The sequence below is a fragment of the Carcharodon carcharias genome, chromosome 26, assembly GCF_017639515.1.
Source record: "Carcharodon carcharias isolate sCarCar2 chromosome 26, sCarCar2.pri, whole genome shotgun sequence".
Lineage (NCBI taxonomy): Eukaryota > Metazoa > Chordata > Chondrichthyes > Lamniformes > Lamnidae > Carcharodon > Carcharodon carcharias.
In genome coordinates this window covers 2,954,310-2,968,112 of record NC_054492.1, presented here as the reverse complement: position 1 = coordinate 2,968,112, position 13,803 = coordinate 2,954,310, and positions in this window count along the sequence as shown.

The window sequence follows — 13,803 nt, the reverse complement described above, 5'->3', positions numbered from 1 at the left end:
GTTTCTGATGTCGGGAAAGTTTGAGCGATCGGAACGTTGTGAGATTTCAGGGAAGAGTGAGAGTCCAGTGTGAGAGTTCCTGTCATTGTGAGATTTCGGGGCAGGGTGAGAGATTGTTACAGTGTGAGAGGGATTGGGACAGCGTGTGAGACCGGGAGAGTGTGTTATAGATCAGTACAGTGTGAGAGTTAGGGAAGTGTGTGAGATGGTGAAAGTGTGTCAGTGGGGATAGTGTGTGAGAGATCAGGGCAGTGTAAGAGATCGAGACAGTTTGAGAGATTGGGACATAGTGAGAGATCAATGCAGCGTTTCAGATCGGCACAGATTGTGATTTTGGGACAGTGTGAGAGTGCAAGACAGTGTGAGAAATCAGGACAATGTGTGAGAGATCGGGACAGTGTTTGAGATGGGGACAGTGTGTGAGAGATGAATACAGTGTGAGAGATCAGGAAGATTGTGAGAGTTCAGGAACAGTGTTAATGATCGGGAACATTGTGAATGATCGGGACAGTGTGAGAAACTGAGACAATGTGATATATTGGGCCAGTGATTGATATTGGGACAGTTTCTGATGTCGGGACAGTGTGAGAGATTGGAGCAGTGTGAGAGATCGAAGCAGTGTGAGAGATCATGACAGAGACTTTGGGATAGTGTGTGAGAGATGGGGACAGTGTTTGAGATATCGGGACAGTGTGTGTGATGGGGACATACTTGAGGTGGGGACCGTGTGAGAGATCGGGACAATGTGTCCGATAGGGAAAGTGTGAGAGATTGGGAACAGTGTGAGAGATCATGACAGGGACTTTGGGATAGTGTGTGCGAGATGAGGACAGTGTTTGTGATATCGCGACAGTGTGTCAGATAGGGAAGGTGTGAGAGATTGGGAACAGTGTGAGAGGTCAGGAACAGTGTGAAAGATTGGGACAGTATGAAACACTGAGACAGAGTGATTTATAAAGACAGTGAGTGATATTGGGACAGTGTCAGGTTTTGGTAGAGTGTGAGAGATTGCGGCATTTTGAGAGTTCCGGACAGCATGAGTTTTCGGGGCAGTGTGAGATTTTGGGACAGTGTGAGAGAGACTGGGTCAGTGTGAGGGAGACTGGGACAGTGTGAGAGTTCGGGGCAATGTGAGAGGTCAGGAAAATGTGCAACATCTGAGCAGTGTGAGAGAATGGGACACTGTGAGAGATTGGGACAGCATGAGATCATGACAGTGTGAGAGAATGGGACAGTGTGTGAGATCGGGACAGTGAGAGATATCGGCACAGTGACAGATTGGCACAGTTTGAGAGATGGGGACATTGTGAGAGATCGGGACAGAGTGAGAGATCGGGTCAGTGTGAGAGATCCTGACAGTGTGTGAGATGGGGACATTAAGAGAGATCGGGACAGAATGAGAGATCGGGTCAGTGTGAGAGATACGGACTGTGTGAGAGATCCAGACAGTGTGAGAGATCGGAGCAGCATGAGAGATCAGAGCAGTGTGAGAGATCATGACAGAGAGTTTGGGATAGTGTGTGAGAGTTGGGGACAGTGTGTCCGATAGGGAAGGTGTGAGAGATTGGGAACAGTGTGAGAGATCAGGAACAGTGTAGAAGATCGGGAACAGTGTGAAAGATCGGGACAGTATGAAACACTGAGACAGAGTGATTTATAAAGGCAGTGAATGATATTTGGACAGTGTCAGGTTTCAGTAGAGTGTGAGAGATCGCGGCATTTTGAGAGTTCTGGACAGCATGAGTTTTCGGGGCAGTGTGAGAGAGACTAGGACAGTGTGAGAGAGATTGGGACAGTGTGAGAGTTTTGGGCAATGTGAGAGGTCAGGAAAATGTGCAACGTCTAAGCATTGTGAGAGAATGGGACACTGAGAGATTGGGACAGTGTGAGCTCATGACAGTGTGAGAGAATGGGACAGTGTGTGAGATCGGGACAGTGTGAGAGATCAGCACAGTGTGACAGATTGGCACAGTCTGAGAGATGGGGACATTGTGAGAGATCAGGACAGTGTGAGAGATTGGGACAGTGTGAGAGAGTTGGACAGTGTTAGTGTTCTGGGCAGTGTGATAGTTCGTGACAGTGTGAGAGGTCAGAGCAGTTTGAAAGATCAGGTTAGCGTGAGTTATCAGTGCATTGTGAGATCCGGACAATATGGGAGATCCGGACAGTATTAGATTTCATGGCAGTGTGAGATATCGTGGCAGTGTAAGAAATCAGGACAGTATGAGAGGATAGAACAGTGTGAGAGATCAGGGCAGTATGAGAGATTGGGACAGTGTTCGAGATTGGGACAGTTTGAGAGATCAGGACAGTGTGAGAGATCGGGTCAGCGTGAGAGATCTGCACAATGTAAGAGATCAGGGCAGTGTGAGAGATTGGGTCAATGTGAGAGGTCGGGATGATGTTAGAGAGTGGGGAAGCGTGTCAAATCGGGAAATTGTGACAAATTGGGAGAATTTGCAACATTGGAACATTGTCAGAGATTGGGACAATGTGAGAGATTGTACAGTGTGAGAGATAGGCACAGTGTGTGAGATCAGGACAAATTGAAGCATCTGAACAGCTTGCGGCATCTGAACAGTGTGAGAGATCAGGACAGTGTGTAAGATCAGAACAGTGTGAGAGATTGGGAGAGTGTGTGAGAGCTCATGATAGTGTGAGAGATCGGGACAGTGTGAGAGGTTAGAACAATTTAACAGATCAGGACAGAGTGAGAGGAAGGGTCAGTGTGAGAGATCCGGACAGTGTGAGAGATCGGAGCAGCGTGAGAGATCGGAGCAGTGTGAGAGATCATGACAGAGAGTTTGGGATAGTGTGTGAAAAATGGGGACAGTGTTTGCAATATTGGGACAGGGTGTCAGATAAGGAAGGTGTGAGAGATTGGGAACAGTGTGAGAGATCAGGAACAGTGTAAAAGATCGGGAATAGTGTGAAAGATCGGGACAGTATGAAACACTGAGACAGACTGAGTTATAAAGACAGTGAGTGATATTGGGACAGTGTTAGGTTTCAGTAGAGTGTGAGAGGTTGTGGCATTTTGAGAGTTCCGGACAGCATGAGTTTTCGGGGCAGTGTGAGATTTTGGGACAGTGTGAGAGATCGGGAGTGTGAGATCATGACAGTGTGAGAGAATGGGACAGTGTGTGAGATCGGGACAGTGTGACAGATTGGCACAGTTTGAGAGATCCAGACAGTGTGAGAGATCAGGTCAGTGAGAGAGATCGGGTCAGTGTGAGAGATACGGACAGAGTGAGAGGTCCGGACAGTGTGAGAGATTGGAGCAGCATGAGAGATTGGAGCATGTGAGAGATCATGACAGAGAGTTTGGGATAGTGTGTGAGAGTTGGGGACAGTGTTTGCGATATCGGGAGAGTGTGTCAGATAGGGAAGGTGTGAGAGATTGGGAACAGTGTGAGAGATCAGGAACAGTGTAAAAGATCTGGAACAGTGTGAAAGTTCGGGACAGTATGAAACACTGAAACAGAGTGATTTATAAAGACAGTGAGTGATATTGGGACAGAGTCAGGTATCGGTAGAGTGCGAGAGATCACGGCATTTTGAGAGTTCCGGACAGCATGAGTTTTCTGGGCAGTGTGAGATTTTGGGGCAGTGTGAGAGAGACGGGGACAGTGTGAGAGAGATTGGGACAGTGTGAGAGTTTGGGGCAATGTGAGAGGTCAGGAAAATGTGAGTGATTGGGACATTGTGAGGGATGAAGACAGTGTGCAGCATCTGATCAGTGGCTGTAATTGGGACAGTTTGAGGGATTGGGACCGTGTGAGAGATCGGGACAGTGTGTTAGATGGGGACTGTGTGAGAGATCTGGACAGTGTGAGAAATCAGCACAGCGTTTGAGATCAGCACAGTTTGAGAGATCAGCACAGTGTGAGAGATCGGTACAGTGTGAGAGATCGGCACAGCGTGAGAGATCGGCACAGTGTGAGAGATCGGCACAGTTTGTGAGTCCAGGAAAGCATGAGAGTCCGGATTAGTGTGAGAAATCCGGAAGATTGTGAGAGGTCATGATAGTGTGTGAGGTATCGGGACAGAGTGAGTTTGGGACAATGTGTGAGAACGGAACAATGTATGAGATCAGCTCAGTGCGCAAGGGATGAGGAAAGTATGAGAGTTTGGGGCAGTGTGAGTGATCGGGCCAGTGTGTGTCATTGGAACAGTGTGAGAGATTGTGACCGTGAAAGAGATCGAGACAGTGTGAGAGATCTGGACAGTGTGTGAGAGTTGTGGACAATATGAGAGTTAGGGGCAGTCTGTGACATCTGGACAGCGTGTGAGATGGGCACAGTGTGTGTGAGATTGGCACAGTGTGAGGGTCTGGGATAATGTGAGACATCATTACAGCGTGAGACTTTGGGACAATGTGAGAGATTGGGACAGTTTGAAATATCAGGACAGTGTCAGGTATCGGGAGAGTTTGAAAGATTGGGACAGTGTGGGAGATCGGGGCAGTGTGACACCCCAAGGCAGTGTGATATATCGAGACAGTGAATGATAATGGGACAGTGTCAGATATCAGGAGAGTGTGAGAGTTAGGGGCAGTGTGAGATTTTGGGGCAGTGTGAGAGATCGTTACAGTGTGAGAGAGAACAGGACAGTGTGCGATACCATGACAGTGTGAGAGTTGGGGATAGTGTGAGAGAAGGGACAGTGTGTGAGATCACGATATTGTGAGATTTTGGGACAGTGTGAGAGATCGGCACAGTGTGAGAGATCTGGACAGTGTGTGAGATGGGCACAGTGTGAGGGTCCGGGACAATGTTGAGAGATCATATCAGTGTGAGACATCGGGACAACGTGAGAGATCGGGACAGTTTGTTATATCAGGACAGTGTCAGATATCGAGAGAGCTTGAGAGATTGGGACAGTGTGGGAGATCAGGGCAGTGTTAGACCCCAAGACAGTGTGATATATCAAGATAGTGAATGATAACGGGACAGTTTCAGATATTGGGAGAGTGTGAGAGTTAGGGGCAGTGTGAGAGATCATTACAATGTGAGAGAGATCAGGACAGTGTGCGATATTGGGACATTGTGCAAGATGGGGATAGTGTGAGAGATTGGGGTATTTTGAGAGATTGTGGTAGTGTGAGAGATCATGACAGTGTGAGATTTTGGGACAGTGTGTAAGAGATGGGAGCAGTGTGAGAGTTCGGGGCAGTGCGCACTATCTGAGAAGTATAAGAGAATGGGACAGTGAGAGAGATCGGGTCAGTGTGAGAGATTGGGACATTGTGAGAGGTTGGGACAGTGTGAGAAATTGGGACAATGTGTGAGAGATCGGGATACTGTTTGAGGTATTGAAACAGTGGGTATTTTATGGGGTTAGTGTTTGATATTGGGTCAGTGTGTGAGATCAGGACATGTGTCAGTGGGCACAGTTTGAGAGATTTGGACCGTGTGAGAGTTTGGGACATTTTGAGAGATCAGGACAGTGCGCAACATCTGAACAGTGACTGTGAACAGGACAGTATGAGAGGTCGGGACAGTGTGTGTGATGGGGATTGTGTCTGGGATCAGGTTAGTGTGTGAGGTGGGAACAATGTGTGCGATGGGGAAAGTGTGAGAGATCAGGACAGTCTGTGAGACCGGGAGTGTGTGTGAGAGATCAGTACAGTGTGAGAGATAGGGAAGTGTGTGAGATCACGATATTGTGTCAAACGGGGACAGTGTCTGAGATCAGGACAGTCTGTGAGAATGGGACAGTGTATGAGATTGGGACAGGGTGAGAGGACGGGACAGTGTGAGAGATCAGGATAGTGCACAAAATCTGAACAGTGTCTGTGATCGGGACAGTTTGCGTGATCGGGATAGTGTGAGAGATCGGGACGGTGTGAGAGATCAGGACAGTGTGAGAGATCTGGACAATATGAGAGATCGGGACAATATGAGAGATTGGGACAGTATGAGAGATCAGGACAGTGTTAGAGACCTGGGCAGTGTGAGACATCGGGAAAGTGTGAGAAATCAGTGCAGGGTGAGAGATCAGGACAATGTGAGAGATCTGGACTGTGTTAGAGTTTGTGGCAACATGAGAGGACAGAACAGTGTTAGAGATTGAAACAGGGTGAGAGATTAGGATGGTGTGAGAGAGTGGGACAGTGTGAGAGATCGTGTCAGTGTGAGAGATTGGGACAGTGTGAGAGATCAGGGCAGTGTGAGAGATTGACACAGTGTGAGAGATTGGGACATTGTGTGATATTGGGACCGTGTGTGAGATTAGGACAATGTGAGAGATTGGGACAGTGGAAGAGATCAGGACAGTGTGAGAGTTATGGACATTGTGTGAAGTGATAACAGTGCGTGAGCTCGGGACAGTATGTCATTTCAGAACATTGTGTGAGATTGGGTCAGTGTGAGAGATTGGGACAGTGTGAGAGATTGGGACGGTGCACAACATCTGAACAGTGTCTCTGATCAGGATAGTGTGAGAGATCGGGGCACTGGGAGAGATTATGCAGGGTAAGAGATTGGGACAGTGTGAGAGTTCGGAGTGTGCGAGATTGGGACAGTGTGAGAGATCGAGACAGTGTGAGAGATCCGGACAGTGTCAGAGATCGAGACAGTGTAAGAGATCCGGACAGTGTGAGAGATCCAGACAGTGTGAGAGATCCGGACAGTGTGAGAGATCAGGGCAGTCTGAGAGTTTGGAACAGTGTGAGAGATCAGGGCAGTGTGAGAGTTCGAGACAGTGTGAGAGATCAGGGCAGTGTGAGAGTTTGGGATAGTGTGAGAGATCAGGGCAGTTTGAGAGTCTGAGACAGTGTGAGAGTTCAGGACAGTGTGAGAGTTCAGGACAGTGTGAGAGTTCAGGACAGTGTGAAAGATCAGCACATTATGTGATATCGGGATTATGTGTGAGATGGGGACAGTGTGAGAGCTCGGGACAGTGTGAGAGATTGGGACATTGTATGAGATGGGGACGGTGTGAGAGATCGAACATTTTGAGATGGGGAAAGTGTGTGAGATCGGGAAAGTGTGGGAGATCGGGACAGTGTGTGAGAGATGGGGACAGCATGAGATTTCACAGCAGTGTGAGAGATCGGGAAAGTGTGCAAGATCTGAGCATCATGTGAGAATGGTTCAGTGTGAGATATCAGGATAGCATGTCAGATCAGGACAGTGTGAGAGACAGGAACAGTGTGAGAAATTGGGATCTTGTGTGAGAGATCGGTACAGAGTGAGAGATCAGGACAGTTCACAACATCTGAACAGTGTCTCTGATCAGGATAGTGTGAGCGATCGTGCAGGGTGAGAGATCATGACAGTGTGAGAGAATGGGACAATGTGAGAACGGGACAGTGTAAGAGATCAGGATAGTGTTAGAGAGATCAGAACAGTGTGAGAGATCAGGACAGTTTGAGAGATTGACACAGTGTGAGAGATCAGGACAGTGTGAGAGATCAGGACACTGTGAGAGTTTGGGGCAGTGTGATAGATTGGCACAGTGTGAGAGATCAGGACAGTGTGAGTGATCGGGGCAGTGTGCAACATCTGAAAAGTGTCTGTGATCGGGACAGTTTGAGAGATCAGGACAGTGTGAGAGATAGGGAATTGTGTGAGATGAGGAGAGTGTGTCAGTGGGGACGGTGTGAGAGATCGCGACACTGTGTCAAATGCGGACAGTGTCTGAGATCGAGACAGTTTGAGGGATCAGGACAGGGTGAGAGATCAGTGCAGTGTTTGAGAGCGGCACAAATTGTGAGATTGGTACAGTGTGAGAGTCCGAGACAGTGTGAGAAATCAGGACAATATGTGAGAGATCGGGACTGTGTTTGAGATGGGGACAGTGTGTGAGCTGTGGACAGTGTGTGAGAGATCAATACAATGTGAGAGATCAGGATCAGTGTGAGAGTTCAGGAACAGTGTTAATGATCAGGAACAGTGTGAAAGATCATGGTAGTGTGAGACACCAAGACAATGTGATATATCGATCCAGTGATTGATATCAGGAGAGTTTCAGATATTGGGATAGTGTGTAAGATCAGGACAGTGTGTCAGATGGGGAAAATGTGAGAGATCGGGAACAGTGTGAGAGATTGGGAACAGTTTAAAAGATGGGGAGTAGTGCAAAAGATTGGGACAGTATGAAACACTGAGACAGGTTGATTTATCAAGACAGTGATTGATATCGGGACAATGTCAGATAACAGGAGAGTGTGAGAGATGGGGCAGTTTCACAGTTCCAGACAGCATGAGAATTCAGGGCAGTTTGAGATTTGGGACAGTGTGAGAGAGACTGGGACAGTGTGAGACTTCAGTGCAGTGTGAGTGGTTGGGACAGTGTGCAACATCTGAGCACTGTGAGAGAATGGGACAGTGTGAGAGATTGGCACAGTGAGTGTGTTCGGGACAGTGTGGGAGATATGCACAGTGTGAGAGATCGGACTATTGTGAGAGATTGTGGCAATGTGAGAGATTACAACAGTGTGAGATTTTGGGGCAGTGTGTGAGATCGGGACAGTGTGTGAGAGATCAGTACAGTGTGAGCGATAGGGAAGTGTGTGAGATCGGGACATTGTGTGAGAGATCAGTACAGTGTGAGCGATAGGGAAGTGTGTGAGATCGGGACAGTGTGTGAGAGATCAGTACAGTGTGAGCGATAGGGAAGTGTGTGAGATCGGGACAGTGTGTGAGAGATCAGTACAGTGTGAGCGATAGGGAAGTGTGTGAGATCGGGACAGTGTGTGAGAGATCAGTACAGTGTGAGCGATAGGGAAGTGTGTGAGATCGGGACAGTGTGTGAGAGATCAGTACAGTGTGAGCGATAGGGAAGTGTGTGAGATCGGGACAGTGTGTGAGAGATCAGTACAGTGTGAGCGATAGGGAAGTGTGTGAGATCGGGACAGTGTGTGAGAGATCAGTACAGTGTGAGCGATAGGGAAGTGTGTGAGATCGGGACAGTGTGTGAGAGATCAGTACAGTGTGAGCGATAGGGAAGTGTGTGAGATCGGGACAGTGTGTGAGAGATCAGTACAGTGTGAGCAATAGGGAAGTGTGTGAGATCGGGACAGTGTGTGAGAGATCAGTACAGTGTGAGCGATAGGGAAGTGTGTGAGATCGGGACAGTGTGTGAGAGATCAGTAGTGTGAGCGATAGGGAAGTGTGTGAGATCGGGACAGTGTGTGAGAGATCAGTACAGTGTGAGCGATAGGGAAGTGTGTGAGATCAGGAGACAGTGTCAGTGGGGACAGTGTGAGAGATAGCGAGATTGTGTCAAATGGGTCAGAGTCTGAGATCAGGACAGTGTGTGAGAATGGGACGGTGTGTGAGATTGGGACAGGGTGAGAGGACAGGACCGTGTGAGAGAACAGGACAGTTTGAGAGATCAGGACAGTGCACAACATCTGAACAGTGTCTGTGATCGGGATAGTCTGAGTGATCGGGACAGTGTGAGAGTTGGGGACAGTGTGAGAGTTCGGGACAGTACAAGAGATCAGGACAATGTATGAGATGGGAACAGTGTAAGAGATCAAACATAGTGAGATGGAGAAAGTGTGTGAGATCGGGACAGTGTGTGAGAGATGGGGACTGTATGACAGATCGGGATACCATGTCAGATCGGTACAGTGTGTGAGAACAGGGCAGTGTGAGAGGTCTGGAGTGTGTGAGAGATCAGGACAGTGCACAACATCTGAACAGTGTCTCTGATCAGGATAGTGTGAGAGATCGTGCAGGGTGAGAGATCATGACAGTAAGAGAGATTGGGACAGCGTGAGAGAACGGTTAAGTCTGAGAGATCAAAATAGTGTGAGAGATCAGGGCTGTGTGAGATACCAGGAAAGAGTGAGAGATCGGGACATTGTGTGATAGATCAGTACAGTGTAAGTGATAGGGAAGTGTGTGAGATCAGGAGAGTGTGTCAGTGGGGACATTGTGAGAGATCGCGACATTGTGTCAAATGGGGACAGTGTCTGAGATCAGGACATTGTGTGAGAATGGGACAGTGTGTGAGATTGGTACACTGTGAGAGATTGGCACAGTGTCAGAGATTGGGACAGTGTGAGAGATCGTGCAGGGTGAGAGATCATGACAGTAAGAGAGATTGGGACAGCGTGAGAGAATGGTTAAGTCTGAGATATCAGGAAAGAGTGAGAGATCGGGGCAGTGTGAGAGATCGGGACAATTTGAGAGATCGGGACACTGTGTGAGAGATCAGTACATTGTGAGAGATATGGACAGTGTATGAGAGATCAGTACAGTGTGAGCGATAGGGAAGTGTGTGAGATCAGGAGAGTGTGTCAGTGGGGACAGTGTGAGATCGTGACATTGTATCAAATGGGGACAGTGTCTGAGATCAGGACATTGTGTGAGAATGGGACAGCGTGTGAGATTGGAACACTGTGAGAGATTGGCACAGTGTAAGAGATCGGCACAGTGTGAGGGATCGGCAAAGTGTAAGAGATCGGAACAGTGTGAGAGATCAGGACAGTGTGAGAGATCGGCACAGTGTAAGACATCGGAACAGTGTGAGAGATCGGTACAGTGTGAGAGATCGGCACAGTGTGCAACACCTGAATATTGTGAGCGATTGGGACAGTGTGAGATTTTGGGCCGGTGTGAGAAATCGGGACAGTGTCAGTTTGGTGCAGTGTGAGAGATCGGAACAGTGTTCAGGTTTGGGAAAGATTGAGAGGTGGGGACTTTGTGACAGAAAAGGCAGTGTGATGGGACAGGATAGCACGCAACATTGTGACAGTGTGAGAGATCGGCATAGAGTTGGTGAGATTGGCACAGAGTGAGGGTCTGGGACAGTATGAGAGATCGGGAGCGTGTGAGAGACCATGACAGTGCACAACATCTGAAGTGTCTCTATCAGCATAGTGTGAGGGATCAGGACAGTGGGAGAGATCGGGACAGTGGGAGAGATCGGGACATTTTGAGAGATCAGGACAGTGTGAGCGATCGGGGCAGTGTGAGAGTCCGGGACAGTGTGAGAAATAGGGATAATAAGTGAGAGATCGGGATAACGCTTGAGGTCTCAGCATAGTGTGTGTTTGATCGGGATAGAGTCTGAAATCAAGACAGTGCGTGAGTTGGGGACAGTGAGTTAGGTACAGTGTGTTGAGATCAGGATAGTGTGTGAGATCAGGACAGTGTGTGAGAGATCAGGACAGTTTGTGAGATCGGGACTGTGTCAGTGGGGAGAGTATGAGAGATCGGGACAGTGTGTCAGATGGTGCTAGTGTGTGAGATCAGGACAGTATGTGAGAATGGGACAGTGTGAGAGTTTGGGACATTTTGAGTGATCAGGAGAGTGCACAACATCTGAAGTGTCTGTGAGTGGGACAGTGCAAGAGATCGGGACAGTGTTTGAGAAGGGGACATTGTGAGAGATCGGGACAGTGTGTGACACCGGGTCAGTGTGTGAGAGATCAGTACACAGTGAGAGATAAGGAAGTGTGTGAGATCGGAAGAGTGTCAGTGGGGACAGTGTGAGAGATCGCACCATTGTGTTAAATGGGGACAGTGTCTGAGATCAGGACAGTGTGAGAGTCAGGGACTGTGTGAGAAATTGGGATCTTGTGTGAGAGATCGTGACAGTGTTTGAGGTAATGGGACATGTGTCATTGAGGAAATTGTTAGAGATCAGGGCATTGTGTGATATCAGGACAGTGTGTGAGAGATCAGAACAGTGTGAGAGATCAGAACAGTGTGAGAGATCAGGACAGTGTGAGAGATCAGGACAGTGTGTGAGATCAGAACAGTGTGAGAGATCAGAACAGTGTGTGAGAGATCAGAACCGTGTGAGAGATCAGAACAGTGTGAGAGATCGGAACAGTGTGAGAGATCAGGACAGTGTGAGAGATCAGAACAGTGTGAGAGATTGGGACAGTGTGAGAGATCAGGACAGTGTGAGAGATCAGAACAGTGTGAGAGATCAGAACAGTGTGAGAGATCAGGACAGTGTGAGAGATCAGGACAGTGTGTGAGATCAGAACAGTGTGAGAGATCAGAACAGTGTGTGAGAGATCAGAACAGTGTGAGAGATCAGAACAGTGTGAGAGATCGGAACAGTGTGAGAGATCAGGACAGTGTGAGAGATCAGAACAGTGTGAGAGATTGGGACAGTGTGAGAGATCAGGACAGTGTGAGAGATCAGAACAGTGTGAGAGATCAGAACAGTGTGAGAGATCAGAACAGTGTGAGAGATCGGAACAGTGTGAGAGATCAGGACAGTGTGAGAGATCTGGACAGTGTGAGAGATCAGAACAGTGTGAGAGATCGGAACAGTGTGAGAGATCAGGACAGTGTGAGAGATCAGAACAGTGTGAGAGATCGGAACAGTGTGAGAGATCAGGACAGTGTGAGAGATCGGAACAGTGTGAGAGATCGGAACAGTGTGAGAGATCAGGACAGTGTGAGAGATCTGAACAGTGTGAGAGATCAGAACAGTGTGAGAGATCGGAACAGTGTGAGAGATCAGGACAGTGTGAGAGATCAGAACAGTGTGAGAGATCGGAACAGTGTGAGAGATCGGAACAGTGTGAGAGATCGGAACAGTGTGAGAGATCGGAACAGTGTGAGAGATTGGAACAGTGTGAGAAATCAGGACAGTGTGAGAGATCAGAACAGAGTGAGAGATCGGAACAGTGTGAGAGATCGGAACAGTGTGAGAGATCAGGACAGTGTGAGAGATCGGAACAGTGTGAGAGATTGGAACAGTGTGAGAGATCAGGACAGTGTGAGAGTTTGGGTCAGTGTGAGAGAATGGGACAGTGTCAGAGATCGGCACTGTGTGAGAGATCGGGACTTTTTGAGAGATCAGCACAGCGTGAGAGATCGGGACAGTGTGAGAGATCAGGAGAGTGTGAGAGATCGGGAAAGTTTGAGAGTTCGGGACATTGTGTGAGATCAGGACAGTGTGAGAGATCAGAACAGTGTGAGAGATCGGAACAGTGTGAGAGATCAGGACAGTGTGAGAGTTTGGGGCAGTGTGAGAGAATGGGACAGTGTCAGAGATCGGCACAGAGTGAGAGATCGGGACTTGTTGAGAGATCGGCACAGTGTGAGAGTTTGGGGCAGTGTGAGAGATATGGGCAGTGTGAGAGATCGGCACAGTGTGAGAGATCAGCACTGTGTGAGAGATCGAGACAGTGTATGAGATAGGCACAGTGTGAGAGATATGGACAGTGTGAGAGATCGGCACAGTGTGAGAGAACGGGACAGTGTGAGAAATCGGGACAGTGTATGAGATAGGCACAGTGTAAGAGATCGGGACAGTGTGAGAGATCGGCACAGAGTGAGAGATCGGCATAGTGTGAGAGATCGGGTCAGTGTGAGAGATCGGTAAAGTGTGACAGATCGGCACAGTGTGAGACACCTGAACATTTTGAGCGATCGGGACAGTGTGAGATTTTGGGCCGGTGTGCGAAATTGGGACAGTGTCAGTTTGGTGCATGTGAGAGATCGGAAGAGTGTTCAGGTTTGGGAAACATTGAGAGTTGGGGACTTTGTGACAGAAAAGGCAGTGTGAGGGGACGGGATAGCGCGCAACATTGTGACAGTGTGAGAGATCGGCATAGAGTTGGTGGGATTGGCACAGAGTGAGGGTCTGGGACAGTATGAGAGATCGGGAGCATGTGAGAGACCATGACAGTGCACAACATCTGAACAGTGTCTCTATCAGCATAGTGTGAGGGATCAGGACAGTGGGAGAGATCGGGACAGTGGGAGAGATCGGGACTGTGTCAGTGGGGAGAGTATGAGAGATCGGGACAGTGTGTCAGATGGTGCTAGTGTGTGAGGTCAGGACAGTATGTGAGAATGGGACAGTGTGAGAGTTTGG